The sequence below is a fragment of the Xenopus laevis genome, chromosome 3L (assembly GCF_017654675.1).
Source record: "Xenopus laevis strain J_2021 chromosome 3L, Xenopus_laevis_v10.1, whole genome shotgun sequence".
Lineage (NCBI taxonomy): Eukaryota > Metazoa > Chordata > Amphibia > Anura > Pipidae > Xenopus > Xenopus laevis.
This window is the reverse complement of record NC_054375.1, coordinates 84947184-84969500: the sequence shown is the minus strand read 5'-3', so window position 1 is coordinate 84969500 and position 22317 is coordinate 84947184. Positions and strand designations below refer to the sequence as shown.

At 36.9% G+C, this 22317-nt stretch overlaps 1 pseudogene; it reads right to left on the bottom strand.

Moving 5' to 3' along the window:
* Positions 1-1301: 1301 nt before the first annotated feature.
* On the bottom strand, positions 1302-20080 carry LOC108710274 (annotated as a pseudogene).
* Between the last annotated feature and the right edge of the window lie 2237 nt (positions 20081-22317).

Here is a 22317-nt window from a genome sequence, read left to right as displayed (position 1 = left end):
GATAATAGTCTCTGGGAAGGGAGTATGGCTGTGGGATAGCAGATATAGTAGGGAGAGATGGTACCTATAGTAACAGATACCCTACTGTAAATGATAAGGATATTAGAAGTCACTAAGGGGTTTTTCTGTGACCATATAAAGGCACAAGGCTGCAGACTGAGTTATGCAGGGAACTCTGAGTATCACTCATGTATTATAAGGGATAATGTACCCCCTACTGTAAATGATAAGGATATTAGACGTCACTGGTGGTCTGAGTGGATGTGTACAAGATCATCACATGTTTACACGTGGGCTGCTTTTTTTGCCTGGGCTGCTTTTTACCCCCAGTCCGGCCCTGATGTCAGCAGTAGATGATTTTGTAGGCATAGTATTTTGTGGAAGTTTAATGTCTGCAACATGTAACTTAGTGCGCATCTGTCTGCCATGTAATAATTCAGTTGGAGATGATTGGTTATGTAGGAACTCTTCCAAGATTTCCCAGTAAGATTTGCTGTCTGTAGTGCTTCTTTCAGACTTCTGTTGAATCGCTCGATTTCTCCTGTGGCTTGTGAGCACAATGTACAGAGCACAGATTGCAGAAGCCAATGACCAGTACATTTTTTTCTCTTAGTGTTCTTGCACTCAAAGGAGAAGGAAAGTTAAAATCATTTGGGGGTGTCAAATGTTAGGCACCCCCCCCCAGTGATTATACTAACTTTCCTGTTGCCCAAGGCAGGTGCTCCTGTCCAGCCCAGCCAGTATTTCTGTAGGAGCACCATGAAGTCTTCATCTTCTTCTTCTACATCTTCATTCTTCTCTGCTTCTGGGCCAGCCAGTGCTTTGTGTTATCTTCCCACTCTACTGCATATGCACACCAGGTGTGATGAACAAAGAGGTGGAAGAGGGTTGCTCCATACTACAGTACCCTGGCCCATGCAATTTTCAGCACACAGGAGCACCTCCATGGGGTATCTCATATGTGATTGTGTCCCTCTCCCCAGTGATTTAACCTTTTTCTTCATCTTTAAGTCTAGGGGTGGTAAATGTCGTATCACTGCAGGGAAAATGCAAATGTATGTGTTTAAAGTGGACAATACTTTAAATGCCATTGAAGGGTTTTCTGGATAATGGGTTTCTGGATTATAAATCCCTTATCTCTTGTAACCACCAACCAATGTTTATTCATCAAGCCTAAACTATATTAACATAACATATTTCCACCATAGATTTCATACCAAAAGATCAGAACAGAACAGTTTGTTTTTGGATATGCATAACACTTTAATTACATAAAAAAATTAGCTGTGATGTATCTTTACTGTTTGCTTTTATCATTTTGACATTATTTTCCACAGGTGCTTTTTTCTATGCAAATTCTGGGTACAATTTAATAAAATTAACATTTCATGGAAATTAATGTTTGAGAGAGTGAATTAGTTCCAGTCAGGCAGTGTTAACTGAACTTTATTGTGAGCAATATTGGTGAGACCCATAGAATCATCTGGATATGTATTCCACTTGTTATGCAGGTTTACCGTCAGCTTTACCTGAAAAAGAAGAAGTGGCACCTTTTCAATTTTAGCTACAAAACAAATGAAAGGACTTGTGTTAATATTGACCTGGATCATAATAGTTGCACTTGAATAGGGAACTGGCTCAAGGACAGATTACAAAGAGGGGTGGTAAATGGAACATATTCTAATTGGACTAGTGTAATTAGTGGAGTACTGCAGGGGTTAGTACTTGGGGGTCCGTTTACTAAAGTGCGGTAAATCTGACTTTAAGTTTCCGCATGTTATCGCTGAGAATATTTTTACGCCAGAATATTCGCAGCGACTAAGTTTACTAAACAGCGATGCGCTCAGAAGTCATTGCGATCACTTGCGGTAACTACGTTAAGGAACCAGCTTACGTTAGTGGTAATTTTAGCGAGTTGCGAATTTTCTGGCGAAAAATTAAGTTTTTGCGAATATATATGCTATAAAATAGTCTTGTTTTATGGCGGTTATTATGGGAAATTTTTACTGTGACATTTATGGCCAGAAATGCATCTTCAAAACTTATAAACTTTATTGACTGATGATTATACCATCCAACAACATTACCAGAGTAACACCAATCAAACATGTCTGTATCATATAAACCCTTCTGCCAATAGAATCATAGGAACAAGAAATCATACCAGTCAATCTCTTTGCTTCATAGAAATGCACAGTTTAATGTAGCCAATCACAATGAAACCAAAAAAGTGTAGAGGCTGACGAATCCTTGGACTTTGATGCCGCTGCCAATAATACGACTCTGAGCTGAAACTGCTGCTGTTGCACCACATGGAAGCAGAAGCCAAAACACCCTGTCAGCAATAGCTACAGATCTGTCTCCTGTCAGCAAAGAATTATGGGTAAAAAAAAACATTATTATGGGATATTTCCTTCCCCTTGAGAATTTTCTGGCGAAAAAAATACTTTTACGCCAGTACATAGATGGCGGTAAAAGTTTGCGAATATTCTGGCGTTAATTTTGTCTATAGCACATTTCGCTGTTTAGTAAACCAAGCGTTAATATGTACGTAGCGTTATTTTCAGTGAATGCGATAACTGGCGAACAATTATTCTTGCGCAAGAAAATTCGCAAATTTATATTTACCGCAGGTTAGTAAACTGGCGATAACATATTTGGCGAAAATTCTGTCTATAAATTGTCTATAAATTGTGCGAATATTTTTAACGCACTTTAGTAAACGGACCCCTTGGTCTTTTGCTTTTCAGCTTGTTTATTAATGACCTGGAGTTGGGCATTGAAAGTACTGTTTCTATTTTTGCTGATAATAATAAATTGTGCAGAACTATAAAGGTGGCCATACACGGAGAGATATGCTCATTTGGTGAAGTCGCAAAACGAGCGGATCTCTCCCCGTTATGTTCACCTTGAGATGGGCGATATTGGGCTGATCCGATTGTGGGCCCTAGGCCCCAACGATCGGATCATAATGATGGCTAAATGGGTGGTCGGATCGCGGGACCGCATCAACTAACAAATGAGGTCCGTGATCCGGCGGGATTTTTATTCCCGTCCGATTGACAGTAGGGATGTAGCGAACTGACGATTTGGTGTTCGCGAACTTCGAACACCCGCTAAAATCGTTCGATTCGAACGATCGAAGGATTTTAATCGTTCGATCGAACGATTTTCATTAGAATCGAACGATCGAAGCATTCGATCGAATGCTTTTCATTCGATCGAATGCTTACAATCGTTCGAACGAATGGAAATCGTTCGATTTTTAGCGGTCGAAGGAATTCGAATGGTCGAATGGTCGAACGATTTGTATTCGAATCGAACGCGAACTCAAAATGCGAACGTCGCGCGACGTTCGCGAACATTCGGCGGACGCGAACGGTCGAAGTTCGCGCGAACAAGTTCGCCGGCGAACAGTTCGCTACATCCCTAATTGACAGCTGGCCGACTTTCAGCCAGATATCGATGGGGAAGCCCGTTGGAGGGCCCCATACACTGGCCAATAAACTGCTGACTCAGCCTGTCAGCAGCTTTTATCAGCCCGTGTATGGCCACCTTTACTTGCACAACACAAGTTCTCCTGACATAGATTATCTCTAAAAAAAACTAAAAATTCTATGTTGCCCTTAGCTCTCATGGAGCTGTCACAGTCTAGTGTTTTGACAAACAACAGAACTCTTTTGAATTTTTGGCAATAAATTCTGTTTGCTGATCTGAAAAGAGGAGGCAACTGCCAATGAAACAATAGGAGGTGACACTGATTTACAAACTGGGTACAATAATCCCTTTGAATATCTATAAAGAATTTCATCCCAATTACTTTTGTGAGAATACACTTCTTTGAAGACACATTATTATTTCTATCAGGTATGTGGTAAAATACTTGATGTTTATTTAATGGTGCCTAAAACACATGTTCAGGAAAGGAAGGTACATGTACCCAATTTGGACAAAATAGCTGCATTCCATGCTGAAACAAGTATCACTTCTATTAAGTGATTAGTCACACATTACAAGAGTATTACTTTGGTGATGAAGTGGATATTCTAATCTGCAGGTACCCAGTATCCTGTACAGACCAAAAGAGTTAAGACCTTGATTTGTAGCAGTCGGATGTTACAATGCATACAGGTAATTCCGAGCTAAGCCGTTTGTATCATTCCATTTATTTAGACACAGCTGAGTCAATAGTCCAACAATGTATCATATAATAATCAGCTTTAATAATTCATACAAGAAACCCCTCCATACATACCGTTTCCCTTTTTCGATGCTTCGATGCAAAGTGGGATTGAACATCCCAAAAGCATAGCCGAACCAACGCAAACAAATTGTATTGCAACTATCTCAATAGTCTTCATTGGATTAATCACTATGGACTTAAAATCTTTCGCTGCATCATCAGTTATGAGGGATGTCTAAAAACAAGAAAGAAACAGCAGTTTATCCAATTGCAATAAGTGACAAAAAAATACAAAATTGGACTATAACATTAGAATGATAGAGAATAAAGTCACATGAATTAAACTGGCTATATATGCTTAGGTTTGGTAGGGCAGTTTGGCCAATTATGACGATCGTGCCCGATCATATGAGCATCTATGGACAGGGGGGACTGCCCTGTCAGCAAATTTCATTGGGGGGGATGCCCTGTCTGCCCTGAGAGTATATTTTCATCAATCAGGTATTGAATAGGAGCTGCAGGTCCTCTTCATGCCATTGGCTCAATCAGTGGAACTAACAAAGATAGCCATAGATGTGGCCCCTTGTATGGTATCTTTCTTTTTGGGTCTGCCAGCCAATTTGTACAGTTCAGCTCCATGTATGGTTCCCTTTAGAATTCCAGCAACAACTATTTAAAACATTTGTGCTGGGAACCAAAAGCTGCACATTATTTTAACATACCATGAGGAACAATGGAAACAACAGCGATAAGGGCAAATAACCCCACATGTATTAATATTACCTGTATATCCTAATAGTAATGTTTATTTGCTCGCCTCAATTAACCATAGAACAGGGAACACAAAGTCTGAATGCAGTTTTGACATCACCCTGAAAACAAATTCACAATGTTAGCTTGATTGATGTGATTCATTGTTTTGCTGTGATTCATGCAAATAGAGGGTTTTTATAGATTTTTTTTCCATTCTGTTTAAATGATTTAGCAGATCAATTTGAAAAGAAATAAAAATTAATATCTTGCCATCTAAAACCTTCTGTGCGAGGCCTACAGGTGGTATCAACCATGGCTAGGTCCCTTCCTTGATGGAGCCAACCCATTATTTCCCTCCAAATCACCCCATCAGTGAGAAAACAGCATATCACCGAGTAGGGAGACTACCTTTCCGTAATTCAGAGCTTTCTGGATATCGGGTTTCCAGATAAGGGATCCTATACCCAAGGTACTGTTTTATTATTACATAGGAAACGGAAAACCTTTTTAAAAGTTTGGATTGTTTGGATAAAATGGAGTCTATGGGAGACTACCTTTCCGTAATTCAGAGCTTTCTAGATAATGTGTTTCCGGATAACTGATCCCATATCTGTATCTTCTTTTTCAATTAATGTAGTAGCATTTTTCTGATTTCAAATCGTAAATATCCCTGACCAAAAATAATCCAAACCTTTAAAATCCCATGACTTTAGACCATGTGACTACAGAAATTGTAAATATTTCTCCTGGGATTAAGATAATTTACATATGTAAATTGTTGATTGGGTATGTTATGGTATTCGGCCTAATCTGAACAAAGAGGAGTCACTGCATCCCTATTTCTGCCCAATATGTGCAAATAAAATAATTCTTGCTAAGAATGTTCTTTTCCCTCTAGTCATTTAGGCTAAATAAGGAGCAGCATTGCACATTGTGCAGAAGTAATTTTGGACCATTCTTATTGGCTGATGTGCTCCAGGCCATTGAAACTGTGCTGAGAAGCAGATTTTCATTAGCAGGGCCTGGGCATCTTGTTAAAACAGAATTATAAAATAAATTGCAAGCATTGTCCCTAAAGGGGTGGTTCACCTTTAAATTATCTTTAAGTATGTCATAAAATGGATAATTCTAAGCAACTTTTCAATTAGTCTTCATTTTTTTCTTTTTACTAGTTTTTAAATTATTTGCCTTCTTCTTCTTCTGATTCTTTCCAGCTTTCAAATGGGGGGTCACTGCTCCCATCTAATAACAAATGCTCTGTGAGGCCACACATTTATTGTTATTGCTACTTTTTATTACTCATCTGTCTATTCAGGCCTCTCCTATTCATATTCCTGTCTTATTATTTAAATCAATGCATGGTTACTATGGAAAGTTGGACCCTAGCAACCAGATTGCTGAAGTTCAAACTGGAGAGCTGCTAGATAAAAAGCTAAATACCTCAAAAACCACACATAATAAAAAATGTAAACCAAATGAAAACAATTTGTCTCAGAATATCACTCTGTACATAACACTAAAAGTTAATTTAAAGGTGAAGAAATCCTTTTAGGGGTGCTGTGGAGCACTAAGCAGGTCATTCCTAAAATAACGAGTAAAATAAGGCCGTATTAATGTAAGTAACCTTTGGTAGGTGAATTATCTACAATAACCCAGTCAAACCCCTGATCTTAATTCTATTGAGAAACAGTGGTATTTAAATAACTTAAACAAATCTGCCTGGAAGTATGGGCCAAAATAAACTCCCAAACAGCTGGAAAGTTGTTACATACTTACCCCCAAAATATCTAAAGCTATAATTGCTGCATAATATGGCTGTACAAAGTATTGGAAGCTGATTCAAACAGCAAATCTCAGGTTTTTGTCCTTATGATTTTTTTCAAACATAAACACAATTAAAAAAGGCTCGTAAAAATATCACACCAAACAGAATTTCAGTTGGACATAGGTCTAAATACTTTTGTGCTGTATTTGAAGTGTTTTGATTTTCTTGCTGTTAATGGCTCATCACTCAGAGCAGTTGAAATATACTTTTAGATCTCACAATGGTTGATCCTCAGGCTGTTATGACCAATGTAGTGTATCCTTGTGCAAAATGCTATCTTTTGGTTATCTTACTAATGTTACAAGCATTTCTTTTTTAGAGCATTAACAAGTCATAATTGCCTGCACTGTGATAAACCTCTTGAAATTACCAGTACTGCACCTACTGTATGAGGATCATATAAAACATATACAATGGGACAAAAAAAACAGAAGTCTATAAGGTTAAACACTTTCAAAACTCTTCATTTGACACAAAACTAACTAAACAGGGTTTAAAATGGCATTTTTGAGAATATCTAGTGCTGCTCGCAATGTAAAATCTTTCGTTAGCGAATATTACATCGCTCATTATTGCTAAGCAAAGGTTAGTGTTAACACCTGTTCTGGAGTTTTGTTAAATATTTTGTCTCAAAAAACACAATTGTGACATTTTATTACATACACTTTGCATGTTAGCAAAAGCCATTTGTTCACAAACAAGTTGAGGTCTGAAATCTGTCAAACCATGAAAATCTTGGTTGCTAACATTCGAAACAAAACATTTTACATTGCCCCATAATAGTTTAATCTAATGCTACATTATTAGCAGATGCCATCACTAGACAAACGCTTTTTGTATTGTAGTGTCTGGGTTTTAGTCAATGCCATACGGCCAAATAGTATTTGCTGTCACTGTAGCATTCTTATTGTCAAAGACATTTGCTTATTGCATCCTCAAACCTTGCACAAGCTCTAGTACTAGTGGTTTTAAAATCATAATATGCAGGGAAGTTAATTGAGTTTTAGCTTACAGGCTCAACATCAATGTAGCTCCTATGCTCATCTTCATTGGGCTTCAGGCCTCCCACAGAATCCAATAAGAACTGACTTCCATGCAGGAAATGAGGCAGAGAAAGGAAAATTGGTTTACCTAAAATAACATTTACATTTTTTTAGTGTGATTACTTTTCAAAAGAGTATTGTTTTTCAGTATTGGCATTTGGGCACACATTTTACCCTTTTAACAAATGTTATAGTCAAAAGTGTTGGGGCAGAGGTTGGCCCTGTAAGCATTAGAAACAGGTCAGGCAGAAAAGTATGAGTAATATTAGAGTAGAGTTAGAGAAAATGATGCTGACTATGGAGCATCTCTGAAGATAGAAAACAAAAGGAATGGACCGCTACTGCTCACCGCGTATTACCAACCAGGTGCTCAGTCAAACAGTGCCCCCACTAATATCATGTCTGAAGTTTAGACCGTTAGGGATTCTGGTGTCCAATTTAAGGATCCAGAAAGCCTCTCTAAGATTTAGTCTGTGAATGATATCCCCTCCTCTGCTCGGTACTTTCACTTTTTCAATTACTTTAACTTTTAGGTCCTTAGTCCCACTTGGTGAACATATTTTGAAATGTCTACCAACCGGGGTAGTCTCCTCCCTATTGGTTATACTCCTAATATGCTCCCTTATTCTCTCTTTCAGCATGCGTGATGTGCGACCAACATACTGTTTATTACAATTATTAATAACAGTTAATTATTCACAGACTAAATCTTAGAGAGGTTTTCTGGATCCTTAAATTGGACACCAGAATCCCTAACGGTCTAAACTTCAGACATGATATTAGCTATTTCTACTAGATATAAGAGATTTCTGGATCCCCAGTAGGTAAGGGGGACCCATCTAGAATAGTCCAGGGGTTATGTATCATTCAGAAAAAAGATTTTCTTTCCCCCCCCCTCCCTTCCCTCACCCTTTCCTTATAATATTTGTCATCTCAACAAGAGAATTGTACTATACTGAACAGGACCATCCTCAACAAGACATTAATATTGGCAGTTTGTTTGGTTTTTAATCTTTTTTAACAGCATCACGAAAAAAAGTTTTTAGATATATTTAAATAAAGTAGTGATTTTATTTAAAGCCCACTAGGGGTCACTGTTACTTTTTGTATAAAAACCCAGCTGTTGACAATGACTTGTTACCTATGCGTTAGGTTCTACAGCAGCAACCCCAATAAATCCTTTCCAGAAGTGCCGTCTGCTTGTTTTGAGTCTATTGACTATGGAGCATCACTCAGTTTCTGGAATGTCCCAAAAGTTCCGAATAAACAAGAAGTCAGCATATTAATTCAAGCAAGCATCAGCATATTGAGTTTAGGGATGTAGCGAACTGCCGATTTGGTGTTCGCGAACGCCGTTCGCGAACACCGGCAAAAAATGCGAACGTTCGCGAACAGTTCGCGAACTTCGAACACAGCTAAAATCGATTTTAATCGTTCGATCGAAGGATTTTCATTCGAATCGAACGATCGAAGCCATTCGATCGAATGCTTTTCATTGGATCGAATGCTTACAATCGTTCGAACGAATGGAAATCGTTCGATTTTTAGCGGTCGAAGGAATTCGAATGGTCGAATGGTCGAACGATCGAACGCGAACTCAAACTGCGAACGTTCCCAAACGTTCGCGAACATTCGGCGGACGCGAACGGTCGAAGTTCGCGCGAACTAGTTCGCAGGCGAACAGTTCGCTACATCCCTAATTGAGTTACAAATAGTGTTGATCAGATGGGTAATGATAATTAAAGTTCTAGCGAGCCCCTTGTCCTGAAACATTTACCTTCTAACAAGTGATTCCATGTATGTACGAATCAACTAAGGAAAACTGAATTTGAATAACTGAATTAAGGTCTAATGAAATGTCTAGTTAATCTTTGTAATTAATAATATGTAAATATGTTTTTGTAAGACTATAAAATCATAAACTGTGATATAGTGACAGACAATTTGTCTGAAGTGGTTAAATGCTATGTTGGAATTCTAAGCTTAAATGAATCAAATGCTTCCTCTGTGTTACAAGGGTCTCCAGGTGTGGTAATTTAAAGGACTTTAACCAGACTTCTCAGAAGAACTTGGGAAGAACTCTGTTTGAGCCAGAACCTGCACATTGCTCAAACTGACCACAAGGGAGAAGGGACAGTAAACACCCCTTTTTCTTCTTCTTGCTCTTTATACAACAGGTGTGTAGATAACACACACAGATGTCAAACAACAATTGAAGAGCCGTTTCTTGCAATTGCTTCAGGTCTGAAAATATTTGAAGGACTTGTTATAGTATCTATTTGAAATAGTATTAGTATTTGAAACCAAAGAATAAAAGTCGAGTGAATTAACCATTTAGCTGAATGCTTTCCCGAGCCCATTCTGTAAAGAATATTTATTATTTACACTCATAATATACTAAAGCACTTAGTCGATAGAAAAGTAAAGTATCCAATTTTTTTAACGGCTTACGGTCTCGGCAGGCTCTGAGCTCCAGAATGCCAGCAACAGTGCAATTTCTTGTAACTTTCATATCTTTGCAAAAACAGTGATTATCTGGATTTTCTGCAGAGGATGCAAAAACTTCTTTTGGCACCACAAAACGATTAATTTTTATTCCCTTCAGTTTATATTCCCTTTGAAATACTCCATACAGGGACCTGTTGTAAAGTAATATATTAAATGTAGAGAAACATCCTGATTTTTTGGCATTTGACATCCAGAAGGAACATTTTAAACTTTTCAGTTTTATTATGTTTTTCCACTGGGAGTTATTAGCTATTAATATGTGTTGAGGTTTGGATTTTACAGGCATAGGATTTATTACCCAGAGTGACTGGGGTTTTTCCAGATAAGGGATCAAAATACAAATATTATTTAGTACAGGTATGGGATCTGTTATGCAGAATGTGTGGGACCTGGTGATTTCTTTCTATAATTTGGATCTTCATAACTTAAGTCTACTAGAAAATCATGTAAACATTAAATAAACCCAATAGACTGGTTTTGCTTCCAATAAGGATTGATCATACTGTATCTTAGTTGGGAGCAAGTACAAGGTACTGTTTTTTTACAGAGAAAAAAATAAATCTTTTTTTTAAAAAAAAATATTATTTGGAAAAAATTGAGTCTATGAGAGACATCCTTTCCGCAAATTTCGGAGCTTTCTGGATAATGGGTTTCTGAATAACATATTCCATACTTGTGCATAAACCAGTTGCTAACAAGTTTTGCACATTTACTTGCACAACAATTTAAGTGCAGAACTGAGTGTTTCCTAATTCACCAAAGGGCACATTGTCAGCAAACAAGAGGGTTTTAATAGCTCCCGTTATAAAGCAGATTTGTGTTACTGGTTTGAATAATCTACAATACTGGAAATCAAAATGTATTGCTTAAAATACAATATTTTAAATATATCCACTCTGAAATTAAGGAAACATAGAGACCACCAACCAATGTGGTTAGACATGAAGATATTTGCAAAAAATACTCAAGGCTCTATCACTAGTTTTCTCTACCAACCAAATCTGAGTATCTACAGATCTGAGCATTATACTGTATATCTGCTGATTATTAAAGTATGAAAATACCTGCAGGCATCGGGCAAAAATAAGTAAAGGTGATTTTTCTGTTTAACAAATGGAGGATATAAGACAGCATCTGCAAAACATATACATCATGTGCATTTGTGAAAAATAGCAATGGCTATGCTGTGTGTTCATGTTTTGTCTGCATACTACATTAATTGTGCCGTCCAATTAGGATGGATGTTTAAAAGGTTATTCTAGTCAAATAAAGAACTAGTGCAGTCTATTTTGTACATACCTGTACCATTAATCATGTTACAGGGGTCACCATTCCAATATGAGAGTGACCTATAAGAGAATATTCAGTTACCACCATCCTTCAGTAACTTGCACCTAATTTAAGAGAATACAGCATTTGTGTATGCACTGTGGGGTTATTTATTAAGTTCGAATGCCAAAAACTCAAAAAATTTTAGTCCTTTTTACTTTAAAATCTGAATTTTTAGTTGGGAAAAAACAATTTTTTGGAGATTTATTATACCCCAAGGATGGGAAAAGTCCAAATCCAAAAATCTTGCATTTAAGACCTGCCAAAGTTGTATATAAGTCAATGGGAAAGGACCCTATCCTATTTGGAAGTTTCTGTGGTCTGCGCTGGAATTAATCCAGAAATCTGACTATTTCTGAATTTTCAGGCAAAAAGTCTTTTCAGGAGAAATCGTGAAAAAATTGAGTAATTTGGGAAAATCTCAGAAAAAATCTTACGATTAGGGGTTTCTCTTAATTGTATTGAGTTTTCAATAGATCCAATTAAATTGTGCTTTTTTTATTAATAAATAAGGTCAAATTGTGGATTCTAGTTGGGTCTGACTTTTTTATTTAAAAAATTCAGATTTTAATAAATAACCTCCATAAGTCCTTATCTTTTATTACTTTATATATTACAATCCGTTAAAAAAGGCTAGTGGCTACTGAGTGATATTCAAAAAAAATATATAACAAGGAAAAGGAGAGAGTGATAAAGGGAATAATATGCCAAGACGTCCCTTTATACTTGCAATTTCTGTTGGGGGCATATTTATCAAGGGTCGAAGTGAATTCGAGGGAATTTTCAAAAAATTGGAAACTCTAAGTAATTTTTTGGATACTTCGACCATCGAATAGGATACTATGACTTCGAATTTAATTCGAATTCGATTTGGATATTCGACCATTTGATAATCGAAGTACTGTCTCTTTAAAAAAACTTTGACTTCAATACTTCGCCAAATTAAACCTGCCGAATTGCTATGTTAGCCTATGGGGACCTTCTACAAACTTTTCCCAAGTCTTTACACATCAAATTAAAATCCTTGGATCGATTGCAGAGATCGAACTATTTTAATTCGATCGAACGATTGCCAAATTTGATGAAAAAACTTCATATTCGAAGTATTTAAATTCGATGGTTGAATTTCAAAGTATTTTCAACTTCGAAATTCGACCCTTGATAAATCTGCCCCTTAAGTTAAAAACATCAGGACAATTACAACACTCAGCAAAACGAAATGTTCCCATTATATTAATATTTAAAGAAAACTATGTAAATTAATCAATTTGAAAGCATCCTTCATTTAGGTATTCTTTGCAGTTATACGTGTGGCTTATGTGGGAGAGGCTGACACAGTGGAAAAAGAGTCAGTGTTAATGGTAAGATAACAGAGTAATAATAACCATTCACCTTTTTCCCTGATATCTGTCGATGATTGCAACTTATGTCATCTTTTCCATTATACACATTATAAGGGCCATCAACAGTTCCATTATACTGTGTGAAGAAAAAGAAAGGCATTTTATAAGCATATATTCAGATTAATGTAAGCATTTTATTTTTCTTGCACTTTCAATGCAAATTGTTTTAAAACAATTGTTAATTTACAGTCAAGGACATTAGAAATTGGTTGTCTGAGGCTGGGATTAAGAGCTGTATTATTAGTTATTCATAAAGCAACAAGAAATTCTGTAGCACTGTACAATAAATTGGGCTATACACTGAACATACAGATTATATTCAACTCTAGACTCCATTTTGTTGAACATTCAAAGACATTCAGTGCACTATTGTAGTTCTCTAAGTCAGGATCATGTTTCTTATTTGCAGATTTCATTATCCAGAGTCCATATGTATAAAGACAATATGAGCGTGCTATAGAAAAGAAAAGTTAGCCTATTTGGTTAGAAGTGAGTGGAATACCGGTTTGGGTCTGAATTAAGGGTCAGAGGCGTGTGACTTTTCTGAAAGAAACCAAAAGCTAAAATAAAAATAAATAAAATAACTTAAATAAATAAAAAGTAACTTTATTAAAATAGAGACATTCCATAGAAGAGCGACTACACTAAGAAATAGTCCAGAAGGTCAGAAGGAAGAATGACTAGCCAGGTTGGGAATGTTTACATGAGAGGCACTGAAGGCAGGGTTATTATCACTATGTATAAATATATATGAGCGACATATTATAATCTCTCTGATGCCAGTTTAGAAGCAAGAAAGTTCCACATTAAAGCATGAAAAGTGCTGTGCGCTTCTCTCCCTAAAGTGTACCGGCAGATGCAACTCTACAAACATAATTCAGGGACTGGTTTCATTTGAAGTTATGAAGGAATTTTTATCCCTCTGAAGCAAACAGTCGATTGTTCAAAAAAGAAACAATCTAAGGCAAAGTAAGGCAGAGCACTTTTGAATAAGACTTTATGGATATGGCTTTTTAAACCTGATCCACTATGCAACATAAACTAGGAACCCACAGATAAAAAAAAATCCTATATACCCTCTACTACATCATGTTGGAGAGGAGTCACAGTAGACAGAACATTAATACATTAATAAAGGGAAATATAATATGAATTAATTGAAGCCTTTAGTGTCACTAATGTGGAAAACCAAATGGAATGGTGGTCCTAAAACATTACAAATTATCCCTGCAGAATATTTTGACTAGGCGTTTTTTTTGGAAACTTTCAAGAGACTGAAATAGCAAACCCCCCCCCCCCCAAAAAATTGAAAATGTGAAAAGGGAAGGTTAAAAAGAAGGAATAAACAAGGATTATGGTAGCAGCAATGAAGATAGAATACAGATTGGGCGGGGAGATGAATAGAGAGAGAACAGTATGAATCAACCATCATAGAAAAAAACCTATTCATATAACTATTCATATGAGCTCTAGGTATTAAGCAACAATTAAACACCCACTTCAAGCTTTTCCATACATTTTGTAATAACAATATTTATTATGTGGCATTCTCTTAGACCGTCACTCCCAGTTTATACATACCGGGTAGAAAACTCCAGTTGATGTATCGATATCAGGGAGAGGTATTTGTTCTAAGAAAGAATCATTGTAACCCCATAAAAGTTCCTTGACAGTTCTGGCTTGGAACAAGGAGGAGCTTGAATTTGTAATAGCGTTGTTAAGCATCTCTTGATATTCGGGAAACATATCAGGCGTTGCCTAAAATAATAGCAATAATAATATTAATTATTATTCACCAGTCCAAAACAGTAATTATTGGTGTATTGGTTTAAAGAGCTAGAAAAAATATGAAAATACTTTATATATATTCATAGATTATATGATGATGTAGTGGTGTAAAAGTCAATGACATTTGTCTCTGCAGCACTGAAAATGCTTGACCTGGAGTAATGAATATAGAGTACTACCTGGAAATCAAATCAACTAGTATTCATATGGTGAATACCAGGAAAACCCAACATGCCCCAATACATAATCTTGACTGTAAAGTTTGGTGGAGGAATAAAAATGGTTTCTTTCTTATGGTTTGTGCTAGTGCCACTGGTTATAGAGAAAGCAGTCCTTAGTTTTACAAAGCACAGACATTCATGACAATGCCATGCTGCCTAGATTTTTGTAACAGTTTTAAGACAGTCCTTTCCTATAAAAGAACTTGACTGGCCTTCACAGACCCCCCCCCCCACACACTTGACATAGAGCCAGAATTAATTGCCCAGCAAAATGCCCAACCTCACTAAAACTTAATGGAAGCAAATACCACCAACAATTATCCAGCATCTAGAAGAGTAGTAGCAAAAGGAGGATTGACTTTATATTAGTACCCATGGGCATATTGATCAGAGGATTAAAAAAAGGAAAATTTACTTAAAATTACCAAAAGGAAATTAAAGCAAGAGATCACTATCAACAATTCTTACACTGCTCACTTAACTCCCTAACTCCCAGGGACCCCCCAGGTTACTCTAGCTTCTGACACCTTCTGGAACTCCTTAGCATTCATTTATTAAAAGTGCAAAAGGCACATTCTTACAAAGATATCAAATATATGCGGCACTTGAGTTATTTATAATAATGCAAAACTTATATTTGAGGTGGGTGTGTTATCAATCCACTGAATATTTGAAGAATCCCAAGGAAAAACTGTGTCTACTGTCAATTGTGAAACTAGAAAACAAAACCAGCATGATGATTTACTCACAGCGACAGCAAGGTTCAGAACTGTGTAGGTATCTTCTTCAGACCCAAACGACATGTCTCTCTGAAAAATAGCTTCATTAAGCTGCCAGTAAGACATAGTGAAGTTCTCATGCTGCGTAACGCCAATCTTAGGCATGCGACGTACACTATGGAGGATAAATAGGGAAAATAAGTAAACTTTAAAGTGATACTGACAATAAAAAACTACTTTTTTAAATACGAATGTACATTAAAAGTTACCTATAGGTCATGTTGGTCACATTTTTTGCTGAGAGGTTTATGTAAGTAATTGTTAGTTAAACCTGACTGTTTTGCCAACGTGACTGTCCCATCTCAGCCTGTCAGTTAAAGTTTCTAATACGAACAGACTCCTGCTGCACAAATATGGCAGCCCCCTCATAGGCGATCACAGGAGTCAGTTAGGTAATGTAAAAGCATTGGGCAAATCCTTTATGGAAAAATTATAAGAAGCATACAAAGTCAATTTTTTGGTAGATGTAAAAAAAGGTTCAATTTCTGGTGTCAGGATACTTAAAGTAACTATATTAAATTAGAACAATGTTACACATGAATTTGAAATGAAGGAGTTGCTCAACTTAAAATACAATTGGTTAATACTACACATCTGCACATGAACATGGTCTACAATACTTCAAAGTGAACATATTGCATTTATATTGCATTTATAGACATTTTTAACAGACGTCATTGGGGGTTATTTATAAAGTTTGCACAGTGCATATTTATTCGCAAATGGTTGTATTGCCCAGGCTTTTTCCTGAACGCTAAAATAGTGCACCGCTGTGCCCGTCTTTCTGGTTTTTGCGAATTCGCATTGTGAATACATTTGCGCAAATGGCTTACAAATGGGGGTCACTGACCCCATCTAAAAACAAATGCTCAGTAAGGCTAAAAGTTAATTTAAAGGTGAACAACCCCTATAAATGCAGCATGTTGCATTTAAAAAAATGTGTAATAAAATTGAACTAAAGTAAAGTGTAAAAGTTGAACTAAACCAACATGTTTAGAGGTACAACCAGGCTAAACAAAATGAAATCAACTAGCTTATACATTTAGGAGCACTCAAGTCTGCCACTGCAATGCACAAGAAACGCGTGAAAAAAAAATCTGTCTATATGTGTCCTAAAGGACCCCATTAATTAATTTTAATACATAATTGCATCAGTGCAGTTAATTGCAGCCAATCCAAATTGACTTTCTTTTTTAATTTACTGTATATCAGAATGATAACAATGCACTGCTGCTTGATAGCGATTTCATTATGTTAACTGTTAGAGGCACATTTATCAAAGGTTGAATTTCAAATTCATTTGAGTTTTTCAAAGCTCCCCTAAACTCCCATAAATTCGAAATTCAACCGAATTTTATTAAAAAAAATATATATATATATTTTTTAACTCGAATTAAATCGACCAAAAAACTTGAATCAAATTTGAATCGAATTTGATTCAAATTTAAAAAATTTGATGTCAGGTAAACTACAAACAACTCCAAATTGATCCCTGGACATCTCCCATTGACTTAGGGCAGGACCACATGGCCGATTCAGCCGCGATCGTGTCCCATTGTTGATGCGACATGACACGACTGTCGGATGCAGATGCATCCTGCAGCGTCTGCATCCGACAGTTGTTTCACATTGCATCAATGCTGCAACACGATGCGACAATTGAATTACTTACCTTGTTTCCGTCACATCCGACGTGACGCCTGCGATTTTGCGCATCGTGTCGGATTGCGGCTTAAGCGGCCATGTAGTCCTGCCCTTAAACAGCAATTCGGCAGGTTTCAGCTGGTGAATAGTCGAATTTGAGTTCTTAAAGGGTCAAAGTATCATAAATCTCAAAAATCTAATTAATTTTTTTTTAAAAAACTTTAATCGAATTTGAATAACTCACTAGTTAAATATGACAGTTTTTGACCTTAAAAAAAATTTGAAAATTCTAATTTTCAATTTGACCATTAAGAAATCTACCCCCAAGTGTTAGTGAAACTTGTTTTAGTAAATAAGTTCTATGAGGTTTGAACACAGCACCTCTCAGACATGGTGGGCACTACTCGTACTCAGCCCCCCAGTCCAGTCGTAAAGCCCCCTCTATCTCTTCTGCGAATACACGTCTTGCAGCCATGACCAGGGCCAGAGAGGGAGGTCAGGGGCATTGGCAATGGTTTCAGAAGGATGCGGGTCTAGGCCGGCAGGGTACACTGTGTTTTGTCCCACCGGCCCAGTCTGACCCTTGCAACAAAGCTATTTAAACGTTTTTTGTTTTTCAGAATTCATATTTGTTCAATAAATCTTTGATAAACTAATCAAAGTACATCATTTACTTACAAAAAAACTTGGCGTTAGGATGTGCATTTGTATTTTATTGGAAGATTGATATGCATGCACCATAAGCAGCAGCGCAGCACACACGATGGGCCACATGTGTGTAAAAATATCAAAGAAAGACATAAATTACTTGAACTGCCAAGGGTCCCAGTGCAGTCGTCACTAGTGTTTCTGATGTCCATCACTATATAAAGGCCAGCAATAAAAATCAGTACTTTCCTTTCCTTTGCTGTGTGACTGTCAGCTGTCACTCAGGAAATGCCACAAACACTGTAGCAGACAGCACCAACAGGAATATCTGTTTAAAAAGCCTTTATTTTGCTTTTCTTAGGCTCTCAGGACAGTTACAACGTTTCAAGCCAAACAATGGCCCTTTATCAGGAAATGCCACCTGAAGAGTTGTCTAGAAAGTGTGTCTGCTGCTACAGCCAGCTTTTATTAGATTTCTAATGACAACTTTGTTAATGTCATTATCTAAAAGGCAACTGGCACATATTTTTTTTAATGGTGGGGAAGTGCGCAAGGTGCAAATGGTGGGTAAGGGTAAAAAGAGCAAAAAAACTGGTGGCAAATCAGAAGAATAAAGTGCAAGGGCCTGCACATTCCCTTTAGATATCACATGCCTTTAAAGACGATTAATTGAGACGGGACATAGAAATGGGGTAAATACATACATGCACATGAGGGCTAGTTGAAACAAATAGCGCTTGATATAAGTTATTACAATCTATATAAAATAAGTATTTGTTCAACAAAAATATAAAAATTCACCATGATATAGCTCAGTTCAGGTTTTTTTTTTTTGTTCTTTTGAGGGTGGGTCAGTGGTTGATGATCAGAATGAACAAAAAGTTATATGGGCATAGTTGGTTTTAGTTTGCTATCTCTGACGGTAGTTCTGGTTCCTGCTAATGTGTTTGCACTTTGCATAATTTCATGTATCCAGCTTTGTCCAGAGCAGCTTTCTAGCACTTTCTAGCTTACTTTTCTTCTGCATTGAAATTGTACGTGATCCAAGATTTTATATTGTGGTAATAGGCATGGAGACAGAATTGAGGGTAGACTTACGGGATTTTGGGAGTCGGTCTATTCCGCCATTGAGTTTGGTGACTTTCACACTTGACTTTTACAAGGCACTGTATGATGGTGGTGACTAGTGCAGGTTTTTATAATTAGTGACCCCAACTTATGCTCTCCCTGGTATACTTTATTATTTGCTATTCTGACAAATCACTGCATCAACCTCTCAGGATCATCTTTTATACTTTAAAGTGATACTGACACTAAAATTTTTCTTTTCAAAATATTAATGTACATTAAAAGTTGCCTACATGTCATGTTGATTATTTTTCGTTGATAGCCCTGGTTTTTTAAGTAATTGTTACTTGAAGTTTCTAAACCTGACTGTTTTGCCAATCTGACTGTCCCATCTCAGCCTGTCAGTTAGAGTTTCTAATGCTAACCGACTCCTGCTGCACAAATATGGCAGCCCCCTCATACAGGAACATGGGGGTAAGAAAGGTAATGTAAAAGCATCAGGGAATACTTTTATGGCACAATTATAAAAAGCATTCAAAGACAATGTTATGATAGATATAAAAAAGGTTATTTTCAGGTGTCAGTATCTCTTTAACCTATAGCTATGGTCAAAACTGGACTGCAGATGTATTTTATATTGATGTGAAATAATATATATAAAAGTCATGCTTTAGCTATAAGTGTGCCGCAGTCACTAACATATTTGTTTATTACACATATACTGGGCTCTGGATAAATTCATGTCTTATTAGCAGTGCAATATTGTAGGTCTGCTGCTGACCAGACAAGAAGTTGTTTCAGAATTTCCACTACCATTAAATCCACAGATGCATGGATAAAGTTCATCAGAATGAGATCAGATTTTAAGGTTGACAGGTTTATTTCCATGCCTATTCCTTTAACAACTCATATATTAGCATATGATCAATGCATTTTTTATTTCTTGCCACATCTCCAGATAAAATACAAATACTCTCAGAAATACAAAATATTAGGGAGGCATATTAAAACTGCACCAGTTATAAGGGTAGACTCACGGTAGGGTGTCTGTTGTGAATCTCCCAAAAGTTGTGATGTGTTGTGCTTAATGGTATTGGAGTATGGCAACTACACAGCCAATAAACTGGGGGGTGGAGTGGTCACACAATATTTTGTATATATGCTGCTAAGTACCATAAGGCTTGGATAAATTAAGCTTTGACCCTTTCTGCACCCCCCCCCCCATTCAATAACAATACACCCTTACGAATGCAAAGATGGAATAAACAAAGATTCAGTAAAGCTGAATGCAATTGGAATGTCAGAAACACATTGATCTACAACCAGGGACCTGCTGTTTATTGACATGTTCAGTCACTGGAGGACTCATGCTTTTGGTGCTATGGTCAGTGAGTTTTCCCTTTGTCCGTTTTTCTCATCTGACATCACCTACAATTTCAGCTGCAGGCAAAGGCCCAATTAAGAGTCTATTTAAGTCTGCCTCCTCTGACAACCTGTGCTGGATCAGTAGCCTTCCTGCTTTGTCCAACCCCATGAGTATCCTGGCTTGTAAGTGGGTTCCCACTCTTGTTCTCCTTTGGTTTTGACCCTTGACCTGTTATTGTATTTTCAGCTTGTCTGCTGCCCCCACCCCCATCTAGTGCCTGTTTCAAAGACTCTGTTTACTTGTTGCCTGCTCTGACCCTGTGCTTGAACCTGGACTTGTGATTCAGTTTTTCCTTATTAAACCTTTTGTTCAAACACAAAGTATGTGTCAAGTTTGGTAGAAGTTATACAGCACATCGGCTCTGCACATGCACTGACTCTGCATGTACGGTCAGTAATTTTACAGGGGACACAATTCTGGGGGGAGGCAGAGAGGGGGACTTTTGACCGTGGGGGGGTTGAATTCTCCTTTTACTCCATCCCTCTTGTCTCCTTTAAACAATCTTTCAGCTTCTTTACCATACTTAGATAAGTTGACCCCTTCTATCTATAGAGATTGCACCTCATAGAAAAATCAATTCAGTGCTCTAAGAAGCCATACCCTTCTTTCCTGTACAAAGACTACAGCAACACAGGTCCCTAAGCTTCCACTGCCTTTCTTTGCATGGAACATTTTTTTATTTATAATGTTATAAAACACTGCTCATTTCTTTCCATACCTGTATGCCTTTTTTTGTCGCTAATTATTTTTACAGTCATACAAGCATAATTCCTTTTTCAACAGCCGACATAATTGCTTTGACATGATAATGGAAAATGATATGTTACATTTTCCTTTACCTAACAGCTTCATTGTGTCTGTCATTATATACAGTATTTTAAAAGCCTCTGTAAAGGCAGCGTTACCTTGTGATATTTATTGCCTGCATTTTTTCGGGTCAGAAAATACCCTGTGTAGACAATATCAAGAAATCGTTTCTGCTAAAAATCGCCAATTATGTAATTGCTCAACAATGAGGCAACCAATAATTGTGTTCTAGGCTGTTAGTATGGCTAATTTAATTCTTTAACTTGGAGGGGTTTTGCTAGTACTGTATTATTTCTAAGTTTGTGTGTGTGTGTGTGTGTGTGTGTGCATTAGCCTCACAGGACCATTGACCCTACTTTATGGCTTCCCTTAGGTGTGGTTCTAAGATTTAAAGCATGACCAGATAAATGAGGCAGGGAATTTCCCAAGACTGATAGAGTACTGTATAAAATCAGCAAAGATCTATTATTCAGAATGCTTTTCCAGATAACTTTATTTTCCATCATTTGGATCACATTATCTTGAGACTATTAAAAAACAATTAAAACATTAAATAAACTCAGTAGGATGGATTTCCCACCAATATGAATTCATGCAGCTTAGTTAACATCAACTACAAGGTCCTGTTTCATTAAAGAGAAAATTAAATCATATAAAAAACTGAATAATTTGCCTTAAAATAGGTTGATGACCTAATAATTCAGAACTTTTTGAATACTGGGTTTCCAGAAAAGGGATCCCAGTATGGGATTGGAACCTGCACACACTGTCAAGTCTCTTGATCCTATGTTTTCTACAAAGAACTTAAAACTGAAAACTCTAAACACATTTCATGCATTCTGTTTTTGTTTCTCATCAAGTTGCTTAGTAAATGATAGCTTTAAAAATAAAT